This window comes from Harpia harpyja, chromosome 2 (genome assembly GCF_026419915.1).
Source record: "Harpia harpyja isolate bHarHar1 chromosome 2, bHarHar1 primary haplotype, whole genome shotgun sequence".
NCBI lineage: Eukaryota > Metazoa > Chordata > Aves > Accipitriformes > Accipitridae > Harpia > Harpia harpyja.
Window position 1 is genome coordinate 38,575,520 of NC_068941.1, and position 21,417 is coordinate 38,596,936.

Genomic DNA, 21,417 nt, shown 5'->3' on the forward strand with positions numbered 1-21,417 from the left:
TCAATAGTTTTGTAGCTTGCAGAAAGACTCCCCAAAATCACTTAAATTCACTCCAGGTTGAAGTTTTACACTTAGATCGGCAAAGGACTCTTGTTCTAATATACAGAATATGGATGCTCACACAAGATACATTCATAGCCGTAATTCAAGTCAGCTTACAGAGCTCTGGAAATGCAAATTAAATCTCAAGATATGTGACTTCACAGGTTTGAAATCTTGTACTATTGAACAGTAATTCACTCTCTCCTACTGTCCTATATAATTAAGTCATATGCCACTGTAGAACCTGAAGGCTGTAGAGAGGTTGAAAACAACATTTACCTCCCTACAGCAAGAAGCCAGTGGAGGAGTTGGGAAGGGTTCAGCAGCTTTGTCACTTACTGAAACAGAGGTATCTGTGATAATTAATGGTTGGATATTCTCCAGCTTGAGCAGTCTTTCACAGGCCAGTAATAAAATTAAAAAAAAAAAAAAAAAATCACGGGTTTATTTCACAGGTTTCTGTCTGCATATGCACTTATCATCAGAGACATGTTTTAGTATGTGTTTGCTAGAATACAGACAAACGCATCACATTTGCAAAACGGGAATAATATTTTAGCAGGAGCATCAGCAGTAGATATGTAGCTAGCTATTGTTCCTGATGTGGCCTGCCTGTTCAAAATGAGCAGAAAATGGCAAGTTTGGTCCCGCTGAGTTAGTGGCATGTTCATTTTTGTCATCTCAGCATGATGTGACATAGCAGAAAAGTTAAGGTACTTTTATGCCAATTGATAGACGAGTTCAGGTTTAAATCCAGATTAGTAAAAGTAGTTACCTTCCAGCACTTTTTTCCTTTTTTTTTTTTTTTTTTGGTGGCTACAGAAGAGAATATATTTTCCCATACTAGCTTAACAGATCACTAGCACGGGCAGATGTTTGATATTCTGTTTTATGAGCTGTTTGTCACCTGAAACAAGGACTTTGACTTTTAGAGCCAGCATCTTCAAAATGTCCAGCCACCTGGTAGGAAAACTTGTGTTTGCTGCTTAGCTCCTCCCTAAACTCCCTCCCAGTCTCCAGAAGGGCAACCTGGCAGCAGTGGCAATGTGTGTCCCTGTCTTGCATTCCCTGTGCTCTCTGAGGGGGCTGAGAGGCGAGTTTGCCAACATCAGTAACCCCTTGGATTCACGTGGCAGGCCCTTAATTTTCAGAAACAAGGGAGTAATCATTCCCTGGGTACACCTCCCATGATATATTGGTTTATTTTTTGTTTCTGACTGTAGATCCACAGGCTTCAAATGAAAACAATAAAACAACTGGTCTTTTTTGAACTCTTTTTTTTTTTTTTTCCAGTGAGCCTGCCATTTCCTGAAATTCACCTTAAAGCAGTGGGACCAAATAATTATGTAACTATACCAAATAGTTATGTACCAACATGTACATACTTAATTATGTAGAAAGCACAGACATCATAAATTTGTTAGGCTGAAGAAACACTTCTGTGGAAAGTAGATTGCAGCACAAGTTGGAGTGGATGATATCACATACAGTATGTTGCCCAGAACTTATAGACTAGTTAGTATTTTCTTAAGGAGCTCAGAAGGTAAAATTGAAATCACTAGAAAAACAAATCCCAGTTTGCCTGCCTAGTACAGTCTAGTGCACCCCTACCTTTGGGCATCAATGACAAGGCGGCTGCTGCAATACAGCAATACAGTAATTCTGAGGTCTGACAAGTCCTTGACAGAATATAGGAAGACATGCACTGCAACACTTTATTTGCTGACTTCTTGGACCTCTCATATCCTTGGGGGGGGGGGGGGGGGGGGGGGGGAAATTTGTAACTTCCTGTAAATAGTAACACAGAGGAACTATTTTCCCGTGTTCTGTTCGTTGTCTTTTTGCCTTAGCAGTAAGTTATATTTACAGAATATCTCTGCAGAAATAATCTTGAAAGAGCACCATAACTTCCTAAAAAGATGTAAGAATAGATACTTGTGATGCCTTTATTACTAGAATTGGAATCTGCTAAATAAGAATTTCTATCACTATCGTACAATACACATATCTCAGTGGAAAATACCCCTTTTCACCCTAGGCGGAACGTGTATATTTCATTCACTTAATTTCTAGGAATATTAAGTTTCATTACGTAAAACCTTCTATCTTCACAACAAATTTTAATGGGTGGAAGCATTGTACATCCAAAATAAAGAACAGTAAGGAGAAAGTTTTAGAAAGAGCTAGCTAACAACCTCTCGTCATCAGTTTTCTGCAAATGTGTCTGCAGAAAGCAAGGCACATCCTTCATTTTAGACTTCATCACCCACTGCTTACACCACATGGAGGGAGGACAAACCAAGCACAGAAGGGAAAGGAAATCCATCAAGACCCTGAATGCCAGGATAACTCTTCTGCAGGAAGGAGTCACAGCTTAAGTAAGGAGATCCTGGGGCACGGAGCCTTGCTTGAACATCATGTATAATGATGCATACAAATAAGTATGAGGATCTATATGTATATACATTATATATGGCAAACATATTTTGTATAGGTATACAACTGAATTCAAGAATAGCAATCTTTTAATTCCTTTGGATTATGGGGTATGAGAACAGTCAAAATACCTGTGATCCAAAACATGTGAATTCACAGCTACCTTGTCTTGTGAATATTTGTTTGATTAACAAGTGCTTTGAGTAGGGTGGTTGCATAGACTCAAAGCACTTTTTCTAGATCTAGCCTTTCAAATCTATGATACCTATATTAATAGTATTAACTTCACAGGAAAGACTTCGTAATTACTTCTGCAGAGAAAGGAGCTTAGGCAGCTCTTAATGCAGGGCTGTTCTCTAAGCTGACTTTCCAATACCTAGATTTATCTGTTGTATTTCAAAAGCAGTTTATAGAGATAGGATGTTAAGGGGCAACAATTTTCACTATATCTTTCTTCTAGTTTTCTTCTGTATTCTCATTTTGGTCCCCCTAGATAAGAATGCATTTTAATTTCACATTTTCTTAATTAGCTATTATCATAACTGGAATATTATGGATCAAGTTGAGACTATAGTGTGAAATTTCACATCTCCCCAGCGTACCAATTCAACAATTAGGCAGAATATAAGCACAAGCCTGCATGGCAATTGCGCAAACACTCCAGACTGAGAACAGGTTTATACAGACAACAAAATGAATGCAAAAAGTGTCTTTAAGAAAGGGTGACTATTTGTTATTTTCTTTAGTAAATTTGCTGCAGTTACAACCCAGTCCATGCAAAGCAAGGGACCTTACCATCTCTTCCTTGCTCCCTTTCTGCTCAAATAAAGACGACATTTTTTGTTCATCACTCTTTAGATTTACCTCTGCACTGCTGCTTCAGCCCTTCAAGGTGTATCAGGAATGCTCTGAGAGCAGCAAGGCAAAGCATTTGGCTACTTGTACTTATATGTTCTGGATGCTGAGAGCAGTCGTAGGGACCTCTTCCCAGCTCTCTCATATCTCCTCCTTGGACCTTGCTTGCAGAGGGCACAGGTACACGTGGGCAGAAGCAAAGTCTGCTCTGACTGCCCCATCACACAGCAAGTGGAAGACACCTCTCCTGCACAGCAGTTAAGAAACAATGAAGAAAAGCACGATCTCTTTCAGCTGGCATATACTGTCAATGAACGACTCATGATACAGCCATGTGTTGCTGGTAAAGGCAGCAATCAAAACATTAGAGCCCCTTGAAGAAACAACACTAAAACTCAATTGCCCGAAAACCAATACCAAACAAAAAAAAAAATCTCTTTATAAGTTGGAATTAAACTAATCTCCTGACTTTTTCCAGGCATCACAAATTGAAAAAAGGTACCATATTCCTTCCAGGATGGATTGTTCTGTTTCCTTCCACCTGAGATTTGTTATGGCTCTTAACTAGCACAGGACTAATAATGCTAGAGCCAGTCTGCTTAGCCAGACCTTTTCTCTAAAAAAATAAATGGAAGGAATAGTACAGCTATACCTGCTGAGAAAAAGAGAAGCAGAAAGAAGAAAATAACGAGCCACAGTAGCCCTCAAGTAATAAAATAGAAACGCTTCTATGAGTTAACCCTAAAGCAAGCCCCAAAGGTTTTTTCTCACCTGAAGCAAGACCCTGTTTAAATCTCTCGGCTGAACTGATCCACAGCACCCAGGGCTTATTTTATTACAGACCAGGGCTAGCTACTCAGCTTTGGCCATTTTTAGCTTATTTCAGGAACAAAATGGGGTTTTTGCCCTCAGGATGAATTTAACAAATACATTTGCTGTAAAATAAAAGAGGAGGAGGAGAAGTTTTTTGGAAAAGATAAAAGTTTCCAGACAATTTTAAAGGGATACAACACATTTGAAAAGTCATGGCAGTCCAGGGAAGTTCCCACTGACTGGAAAAGGGGAAATATAACCTCCATTTTTAAAAAGGGAAAAAAGGAAGACCCAGGGAACTACAGGCCAGTCAGTCTCACCTCTGTGCCCAGCAAGATCATGGAGCGGATCCTCCTGGAAACTATGCTAGGGCACATGGAAAATAAGGAGGTCACTGGTGACAGCCAACATGGCTTCACTAAGGGCAAATCATACCTGACAAATTCAGTGGCCTTCTATGACAGAGTTACAGCATTGGTGGATAAAGGAAAAGCAATGGATGTCATCTACCTGGACTTGTGCAAAGCATTTGACACTGTCCCATGTGACATCCTTGTCTCTAAATTGGAGAGGCATGGATTTGGCAGATGGACCACTCGGTGGATAAGGAATTGACTGGATGGTTGCACTCCAAGAGTTGCTGTCAATGGCTCAATGTCCAAGTGGAGACCAGTGACAAGTGGCGTTCCTCAGGGGTCAGTATTGGGACCGGCACTGTTTAACATCTTTGTCGGTGACATGGGCAGTGGGATCAAGTGCACCCTCAGCAAGTTTGCTGACGACACCAAGCTGTGTGGCGCGGTCGACACGCTGGAGGGAAGTGATGCCATCTAGATGGACCTTGACAGGCTCGAGAGGTGGGTCCGCGTGAACCTCATGAAGTTCAGCAAGGCCAAGTGCAAGGTCCTGCATATGGGTCAGGGCAGTCCCAAGCCCAAATACAGGCTGTGCGGAGAATGGATTGAGAGCAGCCCTGAGGAGGAGGACTTCGGGGTGTTGGTTGACAAGAAGCTCAGCATGACCCAGCAAAGTGCGTTTGCAGCCCAGAAAGCCAACCGTATCCTGGGCTGCACCAAAAGAAGCATGACCAGCAGGTCGAGGGAGGTGATTCTGCCCATCTACTCCGGCTCTCGTGAGACCCCACCTGGAGTACTGCGTTCAGCTCTGGGGCCCCCAACATAAGAAGGACATGGACCTGTTGGAGCGAGTCCAGAGGAGGGCCATGTAGATGATCAGAGGAATGGAACACCTCTCCTATGAAGACAGGCTGAGAGAGTTGGGGTTGTTCAGCCTGGAGAAGAGAAGGCTCTGGGGAGACATTAGAGCAGCCTTCCAGTACCTAAAGGGGACCTACAGGAAAGCTGGGAAGGGACTTTTTATGAGGGCATGTAGTGATAGGGCAAGGGGTAATGGCTTTAAACTGAAAAAGGGTAGATTTAGATTGGATGTAAGGAAGAAGTTCTTTACTGTGAGGGTGCTGAGGCACTGGAAGAGGTTGCCCAGAGAGGTTGTGGATGCCCCATCCCTGGAAGTGTTCCAGGCCAGGTTGGATGGGGCTTTGAGCAACCTGGCCTAGTGGAAGGTATCCCTGCCCATGGCAGGGGGGTTGGAACTAGATGATCTTTAAAGGTCCCTTCCAACCCAAACCATTCTATGATTCTATGTTCATTTCATTCACAAAAAATGGTTAAATAAGCTGAAAGTGGAAGTGTTTATCCTGCATAGAAGAAATGTTTGATGTTGGACAACATTTTTATTCTTAATTTTTGTCTGGGCTTTTGAACAAGTGCCTTTTTTTAAAGGGGTGAATGCTAAGATCAAAATAGGAATCAGTAAGAGGGAAAAGAATCAGATATTACAGAAAGTTGGGAGGATGGGGACTGGAATCTCATTACGCTAATACCTGGGTGTATTGCAAAAATTAATTAATTTTCAATTTTCATTGCACGCTCTGTGAGATGAGGGGATGATAGTATCTCTGTTATACAGCAAAGGAACTGAAGCACAGACAGGAGGAAAAAAAAAAAAGACACTTTCACTGTGGGGATCTCACTTGATCGATGTAGCACATGGTTTTTCAGAGCACACAGTATTATATAGCACTTAGTATAGTTAAAGCCCAGCCTTACGCACTAGTTTCTCTAAAAATATAAATACAACATGATCAATATGCTCTTGTAAACAGTGTGTTCAGAGCTTTCTTATGCCAGAGTATGAATTAACAGTTAATAGCAGACGGCTTTGCATTGCTATTAAAAAAAAAAAAAAATTAAGATTTTAAGAATCCCCCCCCTTAGTTTCTGTAATACCTAACATTATGAAGCACTTAGTAAGACAAATCATTATAAGAGACAGAAACTTTTGCAGATAAAATAGCCTGTATGTGAATTAATGCTAAGTGGTCTGTTTTCGGTGCTGGCTAGCCTTCATTTCCTGAGATCTGTATCTGATGTTAATGATACAACAGGAGCTAATTACCGAGTAGTCAAGTGTGTACTAGAGAAATCCTACCTTTTTTTCCCCACTTTTCAACTTAAAACTCATGGCCATTCCCTGCTAATTGCACTGTATGGATTACTTAAGTGCCGGTGTAAGCTGCATGAAAAAGATAACACTAAACTGGGAGATGAGTGAAAAGGATCTGACCTTCTTAGTCAAGGTCATTGATAGTGTAATTATTCTGATTAAGCTAGGCATAATGATCTCATGTGCTATCAAGATGCTCAGGCTATTCAGTTCAGCAAAAATACACTGCATTTCCCAGTATACAATCCATGAATATGCTTTTAAAACATGTATCATAGGTTAAAGCTACCCATGCTGATCTGCCTGAACACAGGACTGTGTGCTGGGATGATGCTGCCAATGGGAGAAAGGAAGGTATTGAAAAGGGTTGTTGCATGCAAGGCTGCCCTAGACATCCCTCACTGGACAAGCAAAAGCAGGGGGATCCAGATCTGAAGTTCTCAGCTCTAGGCAGGAACTTTTCAGCTGTCTCCCTCTCACACAGCTCTGGGAGATCAGGGGTGTGAGCGGTAAAGAAGAGCAACCTCAGCATCTGCTGCAAAAGAGCCCAGTGTCAGTGTATAACGTCTGGGAAGCACCGTCAAACTCCTCAGAGAGGATGCACCGGCAGCAGGACCAAGCTTCAGCTGCCGTGCTACTTCTCAGGCTGGGGCCAAAGCTGAGGGGGAGACACCTCACAGCCCCCACCAGGAGTCCTGGCTAAAGCAAACCCCTTGCCTTCACTGGATCCTCATCATACTGTCCCACCAGCTCTAGTGCAAACTGTAGCCAAAATAAAAGAACTAAAGAGAAATCACCTGCTCTGTGCAACTGGCATATGTTTGTGGAATCAGATGAAATGAGCCCATGGGGGTTTATTGTGGGGTGTAAAGTTCAGAGGGAATTGCTCCCACTTTCCCAACAAACAGTAGGTTGGAAGAAAGCTTAGCCCTCATAATAATCCCTGCATTTAAAAAAGCCTTAATCTTTATTCACAAGGAAATCACTTACGCATGCGCAGTTGACAGGACAAAATGCAAAGTTTCACTGAACTTCAGGCTAGCTGCACTTTTTTCTTTCTCATTCCTTTGGCTCTACAAATAAACTGCAATGTATCCAGGAAAAACAATGTTATATCATGCAGGTTCCTATAAAATCAAGGCAAGGATATTCAGCACATAGAAAACACACCTAACTAAGACACTTAAGCAATGTAACACAAAATATCACAATGCTTGCAAGGACCTGTATTTAACACACGACCAACCACCGTGGTGGACTGTTCTGTGTGACCAGCCCGAAATTATGTACCCACTTCACCAGGATGGCTATCCCCACTGAAGAAAAGCAGCTGGGGAAAGGGCCGGGCAGCTAGTGGAAACGCAGCCAGCCAGCACACAAAAGGCTTCAGAAAGAATCAGCCCTCCGAGGACATGTGGAGCCTCCCACCAGAGCTGAAAGCAGACCTGTGCCTGTGTGGAGAAACAAGGCTGCAAAGAAATAATTCCTTAAGTATTAAGATTAAATGAAAAGAAGTTGATTCCAGTGAACAAAAGCAGTGATTCATGTTTCTGAAGTTCTACCAAAGATCAGATGTCTTTTGGGCTCCTTTTTATACTGCAGCAATGGCAGAATATGTATTTATTCGATAGGAACAATGTCTTTCTAGTCTCAGAAAGAAATACAGAGTTTCCCATTGCAGCTATCAAAATTATATGCTGGTCTGTGACTTGTTCTGTGTATTTGCTGCTCAGTAATATAATATCCCCTGCTCAGTAGCCTCTGGGCTGGCGTAAAGGTTTGTGCTGCCTCACTTAATCTTCTGATCAACATGTCTTCTCCGCTTTTGTTTGTTCACAAGTGTAACATATCTCTAAGTAAAGCAACAGAGATTTAAATGAATTAATCATAAAAATCACCACACTGTAGTAGAGCATTTTTCCCTCTGTGCCTTTGCATTTATTTCATGATCTTACCAGCAAAGTCTGTAGCTGCTCGTGGTGCCTTCACACATCCACAGAAGGGCAAAAGATGCATAAAATATGCAAGCTTATGGACAGACATTTACAGTGAAGGAGACAACATACCTCCCTATTCCAGCATAGCTCCTAAATAATATTTTCCTTCTGTTACAGATGGGTTTGCTCTTTGTGAAACCACTGAGGCTGGTTTAAGAGTTGAGACTCAACAGCTTACAGATAACACTGGAGCGACATTTCTATCTTATTCCCAGATCTAGTTCATCATGAGTCTGAGGCAAGAAACGTCCAACAAGCACTGAAAAACAATGAGATTTGGGAAAATAATCTCATTGACCATTGAATTTTCACTGAACTGCAGTCCCAAAAGGCGAGATGGAACATGTGTTTTTTCCTCAGTGACCTAGACACTTTAATCCTTTGCTACAGCCTAACAGCTATTCTTTTCAAACCTAGGATATTTGTTCTTTGACTCTGAAATAAAATATTCTCTCATCTGATTCCACACAGGTACACCCTTTCTTCTTGATTTCAGGTCAAGGAAGGCACTAACTAAACTCTACATAACAGAAGTCTCTGAATTGCTATGCAAGCTGTTAGGAAAATTAATGTATTCAAGTCTCTGCAAACCTCCTTCTCCTTAATCCTCATTTTGGGGTTGGCAAATCTTCTTTTCCTTGGTGACTCTACATCTCCTGTGGAATATGTATCTTTAATTACATTTTGCTATACATAATCCAAGCCATCCAGTGTCATATATGTGACAACACAGAAAATGGCTTCATAGCTAGGGTAGCAGTTAGGCTGAAGGAAGGCTGTCAGGAATATGAAGAAATACTGTGTGTTGTTTCCTGCATTTTGAAAGATGCAAAGGTCATAGATAAAAACAAAACCAAAAATCTGAAATGTTTCAGATTTCACTAGTTTCACATGGTTATGCTAACTTGATAATGAAAAAAAGCAGCAAAAAAAGATTTCAAATTTACTGTGAAACCTGCCTTAAAATTATATTCAGTTTCTCTCTAGATTTCTACAAATCACTTTTCTCCTGCTTTGCTTCTCAGACAGAAAGCTTTCCCTGAAAAAAAAGTGCCTTTTGCTATGTGTCTGTACAGCATACTTCACAAGGTCCAGAGCAGCTGGGATCTTTCAGTGCTATGAAAAAAAAAAATCAGTTAAAAACTATTGCTTTAACAGCAAAAATATACTCCGTAGGCTTTCATGCAGCAATCATCCACGAGGACTAATTTGAATATATGAGAAAACAAATGGCTTCTGAGGGCTGCAGTAGTAATCAAAGGAATTGCCTGGGCTGGATAGGGAATCAAAAGCAACGACATACGCTACGTGATGGACCACCGCCCACACAGGCCAAAGATGATATTTGAAAGGTGCTTTTACAGCTGCTAAGATGATGAAAGACTGCTGTCCCAGATGCAATAACGTTTCTAGAGTATCAGTCAGGAACAAGCAGCATCTGGATTTACCTTGTCATTTGGCTCATGCTGTATCCTCCTCTGAGCAAGTCTGGGGTGCCTTGAGTTTTTGAGAGTGTACCTTGCTCTGCCTTGCAATAATTGCGTAATTACTGTCCATAGTCATCTAAACATCATCCCCGTTAGAGGTGTTGCAAGTTGGACAGACAGAAAAATCAAGATATTCTTAATAGCTAACAATTTTCAAAACCATTAGCCAAAATGCTTTTAAAAGCAAATCCGTGTTACAAGTTCTTTAGCAGTGCTAGGCGTTTTCAGAGCTGCCTTGGGTCCTATATGCCATTAAAACATTTGATGGGAGATGTCTTAAATATGGTCCTCCTGTTACACTGTCTGTTGCTGTATTTCTGCCCTAGATAATTAAGCAAGAAGTTTCCTTTTTTTTCCCCTGTCTTTACTAAATTAGACTCTGCTCACATTAATCTGCTCCATATGGTTATTAGCTGAGTTATATTTCATATGCAGGATAATAAGATGGGATTTATTGTAGACATCCCACAATTCCAGATGTGGCTGCGTGGTCACGGGTTGAAAAAGTCAATTCCCCTCTCTGCCCCCTCTTCATTCCTGTGTCAGATATTGCTTCTGAGTAGCCAAGTAATATGCCAACGCAGTCTGACAGAGGGTACAGATGAACGCACACCATAAATGCCAAATTAATAAAACTGGTGTTTTTCTCTGATGAAAAAAACCTGTAAGCTTATTTTCAGCTATAGGGAAGCAAATACAGCGCAAGTGAACAATAGATATGGATGGAAGGATTACAAATTTCTCAGTTCCAAACAAATTATCTTAATTAGACAATTCTTTCTTCTCTCTTCATCTCTCCTTTTTTTTTTCCTGCAATTATTTTGCTCAACAATGAATACTATGCTCTGTCTGCTAGAGAGTAATGAAAGAGAACAGCTGTGTGTCTATGTTTCCACACCAATTGAAGAAAAAGGCAAATAGTCTTTTTTTTTTTTCTTTTGCAATCATGCACTTCTGATACGAGTGGTGGGTTTTAGGCATTTAGCCCAGTGGATGTCAAGAATGCTACAGTGATTAAATATTATCTTGTCACATCTGTTTAGAAGCAATACATATCTCTTAAAAAATCTAGGTCATGATAGCTTATTAGCCACCCATCTACACTGGCAAGATACGGTAACTTACGTAAGACTAAGACCCATGCTGGAGATGGAAAGTCAAGGAGAGATGTGGGAGTTGTTAATGATAGGTCTGAGAGGAAATCTTGTATTTGCAAATAGAGGCCCCCTTGTCCAGTGCAGTGTCCCAGCCAGTATGCGAGTGGGGCTTTAAAAAAAGAGAATGAAAGGGGAAAAAAATCACAGTGAGAGGATTAAGCAAATAATGATCCTGTTATAAGCAGCATGCAGCCATGTCATGGTTTATGGTACTCTCCAGAAAAATTCAGAGAGCAAGACACATTTCTTGTAAGAGACAACAGAGTGTGGGGGCTCTGGGTTAAGGTCTTTCATCTTCCACATGGACAGTTCCTCCAAAACTGTTTGTTTTTCTATGGACTAGAGGTCTATTGACAAGACTATATAAAACAAAATTATTGTCTGACCCTGATGGATATAATGTGTTGAATAGCATACTTCATTATAAAACTTAATTTGCTAGGAATGGGAGCTGGAAGTATATTCCCCATGACAACAAATGTCCATGCATTAATGAGCTGTTTGCATATTCTAGATTACCCTACCAATCACGGTGCTCTGTCAACAATGAATACAAATATTATAGAAACATCAGCTTCACAGTGTTTTCAAGTTTTGGGAGGGGACTACTATTTATTTTGTGCATTTTTCTGTGCAGGATCCTTGCATTCGAGGAGGTGAGTAGGCGGTTGTTGCAGTGAAAATAGGAGAACACAAGGGCTGACAAGCTTTTAAGTGTCTCTGGTCTGTATTTCCAGCTGTCAGTATGGAAACACTTAGAAGAGACAGAGTATGGCAGGGAGAAGGTTATCATGTTGCCTATGTCTTTTTCCAGGTGTATGGATTTACAAAGAAAACACTGGATGACTCCTTGTTCTCTATAATCCACATGCCCACAGATCAGATAAATCTGTGCTTGCCAATGCCTTCCTGGGAGTGGGCTTCTGGAATGAGATGCCAGCTAGAAATCAACGTAGCATCCTTACATCAGTTTAGGCATCCAGTCTTTGTATATTTATCATTAATCCCAACCTCCAAGTTAAGATTTTACCTCATATTTGTCAAAGCCTCTTGCAGTCTCCTCTCAGCTTAAGCTACTGTCTAACATGTTTATGAAGGTGGACTCCTGTGCCTGAAGAGCCTGGGTCTGTGTGGAGGGGTGGCATGGGCTGTAAGGACTGTAAGCTGTACCTTCTTATTTAGTTGTATAGCACCTCGCACATGTTTTGGATTTTTGAGGTCTTGCCATAGAAAAGTACTAACAAACAAAAGAATAAAAAACAACAAAAAGTAGAGAAGTGCTTTGGAATAGCTAAATTCATCATTTTTACAAGAGTTAAAGGAACCAGCATTTGCCTAGTTGGTTTTTAGCCAGCAATTTGACTGAGAGTAACTCTCTGGGTAAACACAACACTCAGAACTCTTTGCCAGTGATACATATTTAAGTAGAAGAGGCTGACACAGATCCAGCTGATACAGCTGTATGCATGTGGGGTTTTCTGCCATTTCAGTTGTGGGGGTTTGTCTTACTTTGGTCTTTTGTGATTTGTTCTTCTCCAGCTACCAATTTTAGAGATTGGGAGGTTTTAACGTGATGAGGGCTCTAGGGAAATAAGCAACAGAATTGCTATGCCATTTCTTCTGGGACTACTTCTGTGTTTTTATTCTAATCCTAGTGTTTTGGTCGCGTAAATAGAGATTATGTGAAAGAATACAAAAGATGTTAAGCTACAGAATTTCCTCCCTCTTGTGAGCACAGACTGGCAGCACCTTGGCTGGAAATCTCTCAGATGTAGGAGATCAGGGGAGGGTAAAGGAGATTGCTTTTGAGTGATGTAGGCTGGGCTCCTTTTTTGGACTTCAGTCTGATCACTCAGTTTAACAGCAAAGAATTAGCAACAGTGAAGGGAGCAATCTGCTGGAGAGGCTTTAGCAGCTGCAGTTCTGCACCATGTGCGTTATGCAGCACCCATCACCAGTATTCAGTAAAAACACATTGGAAAACAAAAACTCCGGCACACACTTACCAGAAAGGGTGTGTGAAAAAGACGGGTGTAGGAAGACAGACCCTGTACCTGGTTGCCAGTGTGGTGGCAGAGCCGAAGGAAGAGCGCAGGCTTGCTGGCTGTGGCTCCACCAGTAGCAAAGCTAACGAGACCGTTATGTCACGTTGAAACTAATGGCAGTTTTGCAGTTTTACTTAAACAAGAAGCAGGCATTTCACAGAAGAAACTTGTGCAACAATGTGTAATATGCCACCAAACATGGCATGCCAAATATTGTGGCAGGACACTGAAATACTTGGGAATTTCTTCTTTCCTCCCTCCAGCATAAATGCATCTCTTTCTGTAACCTCATCTTTGCAGTTCTTGATTTATAATGTGAACTCATTTTCAGCAGTAAAAATGAATTGAGCTCACATTTTGGCAGCAGTAGAAACAGCTCACTCCTGAGGCTGATATGCTCTGGACGTCTCAAAGGGGAGATAGGCTGAAGGGTGAGGGATTGTCTGCAGAGGAACGTGTCCAGGGCACACCTCATATCTTCTCTGTACTTTCGGAGCTGCCTAAAGAAAGGGAAAGAACCACCATATCACAGGTGGCTGGCTAAACACATGCACATACCATTGCTTCACAGAGAGCTGAAAGGAAGACACACACCTGAAATAGGAGGGAAAAAAAAAAAGAACAGAGCAGAAGATAACCAGCAGTGGACAGGAGAAGGTGGAGAAAGGAAAAGATGCATAATGAGCTATAGCTAGCTGACAAAGCTATGGGTGATAATAAAAGCCTATTTAATGGAACGGGCATAAAAGAAGAGCCAGGGAAAAGCAGGTCCACGATAAATGAGGGGGACAATCAAATTAACAAGAATTTTATAATGGCAGGGTTAATGAACTGTTATATCAGTCACCCAGAAGAGAAAAAAGGTGAAGAAGTATGAGGGATCACACATTAACGAAGACCTAGATAATGGGGAAGAAACAGGTGACTGAAGTAATGTAATAATATTGTGGAATTTTTCAGAGGAGATTTTAGTTAAGAGATGGGAATAATAAAAATGTGTTGAAATCTCCATCTCTATCATTGTTCAAATTCAACTACAAGGTGTTCAGGTAAGCTAAGAAAAATTACTGCTGTGAGAGGGCCCGATTCAAAGGCTGATGGAGATAACAGTGTCCATTAACAGTGAGACACTGTTTCCTCGCCTTCAGCAGGTTCGGATTCAGACCTGAGCAGGTGAGCAGGTCATGTGGAGTGTTCAGTCCTGCAAGGCGGAGACACCTCTGGACTCTCTCCAAAAAAGCACTTCAATAGGCGATAAAATTTTAAGTACAAAAGTTGCTTTCTTATCTGCCATGTGACTCTGAAGTTGCTTGTGGTTAAGCATGTGCTTTGCTCGATGTGGGCCTGATTGCTCTGTAGTTTTCGGGACTGACCGCTTCTGAATTTGGTATTCCCATCTTCCCAAGCTTCGTAGTCCGAACTTGCTGGTAACTGGCGCACGGGAGCTTTCCCAGAAGGGAAGGAGTAAACTAGATCCATAAATACGTTGTTACAAGAGAAGAATTCACATGAGGGTTATTTGTTTTGCAGAGGATTTATCCTTCCCTCCGCCCCCCCCCCCCCCCCCCCGCCATGTCCATAGCAGGACCGATCAGCTTCTGATCAAGGTAAAATGTGGTAAAAATAGAAGTGAGGTGTAATTGGTTCTTTTAGTAATACTCTGCAGAATAGCTGGAGTTCTCGACACACATTATAAGTGAACACCGAAACTGTGGTTTCTGTGGACATAGGTTTATTCCTGTGTTAAAAAGACAATACATTGATGCTGGTTTTAGTGATCTTCACACAAAAGGATTTGTGCATTCAAATTACAAATGCACAAAAGAGAGAAGAGTGGGGACTACAAGACTGCTTTCTAGCTTGATACTTATTTTATATGTGGAATTGACAGACAGATTTGTGATTGCTAATTAGGAAGGGGACAATTCCTTAGCTAGGAAGGCATTTCTATTCAAATTCATGTATTTCCACATTAAAAGAGGATTATAAAATTATTAACCTTTTTATGTTCCAGTTAGCAATCATATTTCCTGGCATCTCAACATTTAAATCTAAAAGATTTTTATGCACTGTCTGGAAAATGATTTGTATAAACAGTTTTTCTTTTATAAACTGTATTAAAAATAAGGCAGTCAGACATTCTGCTGTTGGCAAGAGGCAATTCAAATCATCACCCTCACGGCCCTTCTAATCCAGTTGTGTGTTCACGAAGGAGAAAGTGCACGTAGGCACCTTGTGCCCCCAGCAGAGTAAGGCTGCTAGAACTGGAGGGTGTTTTGCCTACGGATTTTGGCTCTTCCTAAAATGTGGATTTTCCTGTAATGCATTCCAGCTGTTCTCAGCAGGAAGTCTGTAGGGAGTTCCCTGTGGAAGCAGAGCTGCAGCTAGCTCTGCGCATTGCAAGGGGTGCTCTGTGGCTGCTGGCACTGCCGGCTGGCAGTCAGCAAGTCCCTTCCCTCTGCCCGTCACCAGCCTCTTGGTCAGAAGGGGAGCGGGAGACAAACCCCCTTTTCTCCAGCAGATCAGTTCTACTGGTTGTGCGGTATGATTTCCTTTTGCTCCACGAGTTTATCCAAAGGCCCTGGATTCATGCCTAGAAGTCTCTGGCTCTGTCACTGCGCTATAGAGCTGCTCTGTTACCAGAGCCCTGACATGTCTGCAGTGGTGAGGGACTATGCATATAATACAGTAAAATAACACCTCAGTCCTCCAAGCCTGATATCATCCTTTTCCCCTCTTCTTTCATTTCGGGTAACTCATCAGTGAGATATAACACCCTTTCTTGCTTCCTGTTTTCAATTACTGTGAAGGAACTTTAAGTAGTAATTAGGTCCACTAAGGATGTGTACTAAGTCTTCCACTAGACTTGGAGGCATATTTTAGTTTGTGCTTACTGGGCTCAGAAACAAACCCAGCCCAACAGTCCCATCCAAGTGGCAGTCACGCTGAAAAGCGAAAAACTGAAGCAGTTTTTCAATGTCAGAGATTTGCAGGTTTTTTTCTGAGCAGCAGGATGCTTGTGGAAACAGATTTCATCCTACCAGAAGTCTCGGGTTAGTTTAATGTTGGCTTCTTGTGAAGTATGTGCTTTCTGGGATTGGACAAGTGGATAAAAATTACATAGTTTTTCACTTGAGCCTTTTTTTAAAAGCATCTAGTGATTTCACTCTGTTTGTACGTGTTAAAAATGTTGCAAAGCACAAACTCATTTCTTATCAGACCGAGAGAAATGGGCTCATTTAAGTCTGTAGTATTTCAAGAGAATGACTGCTCTTCAAAAACCCGATCATCTATGGAGCTATTCCTTCCTGCCCAACATGCCTTTTATTTTTCAAACAGTCTCCTGATAAAAATGATTGTATTGTTTCTCTGTATGAAATACTAATTCATTTCAACTGGCCGGTCTTCTTTTTTTGTCAGAAGTGCTGTCAAATAGAATCTCAGAAATTACTTTCCTTACTAGAGGGGGGAAAAAGAGCTTTCACTGGCACATGCTCTCATTCTTACCTGATCCGAAAGCAAAGTGTCTCTAGACATTTTTAAAATAAAATTTAAAAAGGATTTATGTATTAGTCTCTTTTAGTATGATTTAAAATCCACTCACCTAAATTTCTAAAATTACTCATAGATAATTACATATCCAAATTCAATACAACTTTTTATTTGAAGTCTTATTTTTCTATTCCCCCTGAAGACACTTGTAATTTTTCTTGTAGGCCTTGTTTGATGGTACTGTGCTGTGAAACGTATCAGCACATTCCTAGACTCCAGACTCATCAGGCAAGACATTCAGAGATAGCATGGCAATATGAGCAAGACAGACACATTGCATGCATTCATAAAAGCCATTCATTAAAATTTTGATGTTTTTCTACCCATGATACAAGACACAGCTTGTTTCAACACACCGTGAAGATTGAGTACAGAAGCTTAAGCGCTGATAAAGTAAGTTTCTAATAGGTAACTTCAAGGTAAAGGTTTTCAAAGGTATAATGGATGCATCCACTAGAACTCCCATCTGTGTTTTTGGAAGTCCCTATGTCCAGGCATCACTTGCTGGCCTGATTCTAAAATATTTAAGCCCTCCTGCTTTGTTACACATTCAGTACATTCAAACACCAAATTTTCTCTTTCTACTTGGAAGTAGAGAAACCGAAAGTTTAAGCAATATTCCCAATACAGAAAAAGGCAGTACGTACTATACATCTAGATTTCCATCTCACTCATGATAATAACTCTTATGCAGATAATTTTGGTAATCTTGGTTTGGTATTTTACCATTTCAGAATATTTCGAAGGAGTCCTAAATGCAACAGAATAGGGAATACAAAGGCAAGACCTCTGTGGAGAGATGCTAATAAGATTGTGGATGTAAGATATTCACCTAGAGACTGTATTGATCATGGAAGATCACCTTAATCATAGATGAAAGAATGCCAATACTAGTTAAATACAAAGTATGACTGGGGGTGGCGGTGGGGATTGAGGGGTGTGCTTATACGTATATTACATAAATGTATAAATTAAGAGGTCTGGAAATTTTACATTAGGAAGATAATAAATGGCAGAACAGTGGTACTGAGCATTTCTCAAAGTACCTACCCTAAGAACAGCAGTGCTGTGATATTGTGCTGTTTCAATATGGTTTTTGAGCCTCTAGGGAAAGAGAAAAAGCAGGGCTGTGATAATAATGTAACAAAAATAAACTAAACCAGCAGGGAAATGGAGTTACAGGCCAAGATGAGGACACACACTCTTGTTTACAAGTCTTGCATAAGACTGGCAGGGCTGAATGTATAATACAAGATCTGTTCTGCTGCTGTCTTGCTACAAGCCTGAACTAGACCTGGCAAAAGGATGAAAATATTATTTGGCAAAGGCTTCAAGTAATTCAAAATCTGTCTTGGCGTCAATATGCATTACAATGGAACATGGTAATTTTGAAATCCCTGGGAAAGAAATATTCTGGGAAGAAAATTATTTTACTTGGAAGCTCTTTTTTTGAATAAAGAAAACATTTCATTCTGAAAATATTAGAAGATACAATAATAAAGAACTGGAGACTGAAAGTCTCTTAGAGTTATAAGTAATTCATTCCACAATGTCAAAATGGCACCAAGCTTTGATCTTTTTAGCATCAGTATTGGAGAACAGGAGGGTTGAAGAGATTTGGGAAAGGGAGATAGCACCTCTACTCTAGAGGAGGAATGAACCAAGAGGAATAAGAAGATTAGAGGGCTTCTGACCATGCCAGCTGAAGCGAGTGCTGCTTGCTTGGAAGGCCAGGGTTGCAGTATCAGAAATATTACCAGACAAGCTCTATTTTGTTCTTTCTCCCAAATGTCTCTCCTCACCCCCTCCCCCAGCCATACGTTTAGCGTGCATGGTGGGCTGCTTTCCCTCACATGCTCTCATTAACCAGATCTTCGGTTCATGCTTGCATCTCTCACTTAGTATAGTTGCTGTCACCAATAATATATTCTCTTTGATTTCCTTCCTCACTTTCTTCCCTCCACGGCCCTCCAGAAGACATCAGGAAATTTGCATTTCTATCTTAACAGTGCACGACTCAGGAACAGTGAAGATAACTCATGACACGCAACTGGGAATGGCATCACAGACAAGTCTTATTTGACATATATGTAGGCATGCCCTACATAACTCCTTTGGCAAAGCACCGCTCCCCAGTCAGCCAGACTCCTCTTGTGATTATAGCCATTCAGTTAGGCTTTTCAAAGCAATCTCTGCATACCATCCCCCAGTAAAGAGATTTACAAGGAAATAGTTTGGGTTTGTTTGTTTTTTTTTTTTAAATAAGCATTCAAACAGACAAAGAGTGCTGGAAATGTTAATATATCTGTATCACACATGTTATTGTACACTTTACATCAAAAGTGGTTTCAGGCACACCTTATTATTCTACACAGGACACCTGTTACTTGGAAAGTTAGCCTTTGGTCTCTTTTGGGTTCCTTATTTTTTCAAGAGAAAACAGGTGGGTTTGTTTCAACATTTATTTTCAAAATGCTGCATGAGTGAGTGTTTTATCTTGATACATGATTTGCTTTGGAAGACTTTCCAGACCTTGCTGGTTTTATCCACAAGTCTCCTCAGTCAGCCAACATATGTCTAAAGCAACTAAAGCATTTAGTCACTCCAGGACAATTGCAGGGCTGCCCAAAATTAAGCTTGTGTTTCAGGGGTTTTGTGCCTAAGGTGGTGACAGAGCACAGAGCACCTCCAAAGATTAAAGCCACAATTTCAATGTTCATTCTCTAACGGATGTTGCTTCTTAGATTCTTCAGTAAAATAACAGACTTCTCAGCTGTGTTTCTCTGGTGTTTGCTGATGAATTTTTAAAATAAAGATTACTAGAACAATGTCACTGTACTCCTCAGACACATATTAATATAATGGATTGTTTGTCAGCAGACAGGAGCAATGAGTCACAAATGGTGTGACAATGGGGAAAACACGTCAGCTTTATAATGAGGGGATTAAATCTGAGGTGTGACTCTCCTTGCCATTCAGAAGGATTTTATAGCAGGTGCCACTCAGATTCAAAATACAACCTTATAAGAAAGCTAAAGACAAAACTTGTGGTTAATACAACCTTGAGTTCACATGCAGATATCCAGCATTTAAAAGGTAAAAATCTAGCTCAAACATTGTAGATAAATACAGCTGAGTTCAGTGCAAGAGTAAAACGTAATTATATCAACACACCCTATATAGAACCCTAAAGGATGGCAAAAAGAGACCTGCTTTCTGATCACGAACAATTAGCAGCTGGCTGATGTCCCACAGCAGGAATACCAGCATCCTTTCTTACATTTTATTCTAATGAGTGCAACTGTGGAAATAGCATTATTATTTATGTAGGCCCCAGTCCAAGACAGCATTTAATCTTATCAGCAGGAATTTTAACTCCAACATACAGCTAAGGCAAATAGGTTAGTAAGATTAAAGAGCGATTAGTTGCTCGCAGCCACGGTTCAAGAAAGCATTTGTGCGTGCAAAGAGCACTTTGCCGTGTAGGTCCTGGAGACATCCAGCCCAAGCTTTCTTGTTGGCTTTCCCCTGGGAAGGGTGAAGGAGTAGTAGCTGCTGAAGGGAGCAGCTTCCCTGGGATGCTGCGGGCTCTTGGAAGCGGCTGGAGTAGAAACAGGCTAAAACAGCACTGGCCAAAACAGCAAGCAGCATGATACTACTTTCTTCTGCCTCTCCCTTTGCTTGCTCTGCAAAGTCCAGCTTGGTCATACCAACAGCTGTTGCAGTGCCTCAAGGAGTTGTAGCTCAGGCTACACAGACTTTACATCTTTCTCCAACTCGTCCTTTGGAGGCTTTGCAGTGACACAAAGAAATCACCAAGAAAATAAAATTAGGCCTTTACAGTTTGGAAATGTCGTGTATTTATTGATCTGAAAAGGAAACCTGGTGGGAAGCAAATGAGAAATGCAAGTGAAGCCACCCACTACATAAACTCTCCCAATTGGTTTGGGGTTTGGGTTTTTTTTGTTGGTGGTGAAAGGCTATTTGGTCAGCAAAGCTTAATTTTCCCTTCTGTGTGTCAGTTTCTCCTGGAGCGTAGCATCCATCTGTAGCTTCAAAAATTATCTTTGCTTTAATAGCTGTGCCTTCCAAGCTGTGCTACAGGTTTCTTATTTTTTCCCTGAAATTGTAATCCTTTGTATCCACTGTTTGTTTTCATTTACCACATAGCTACCTTTGCCTGTCCATTTGGTCTAGCTGAAACAATACTAAAAAAGCTGTACTCGTTAACTCCTTATCATTCTTTTTAAATTTTTATCCTTATATCCTCTTTTTCTAAATGCCTTTTGTAACAGCAGTATTATATTTTCATGAGACTTTAAAAGTCCTTAATTTTAACCTTGGAAAATTCTCAGCCTTTTGTTTTAAGGGTTTGTTTCACTTTTTATGCAAGGAAGAAACAAAATTAATGCGAATAGAGGGAAAGTCTTAGACAAATCATGTGTCTTGCTACTTTAGCCTTCTGATACAGCTCTGCTGTACTACTTGGAGTCTTTCATCTGCTTTA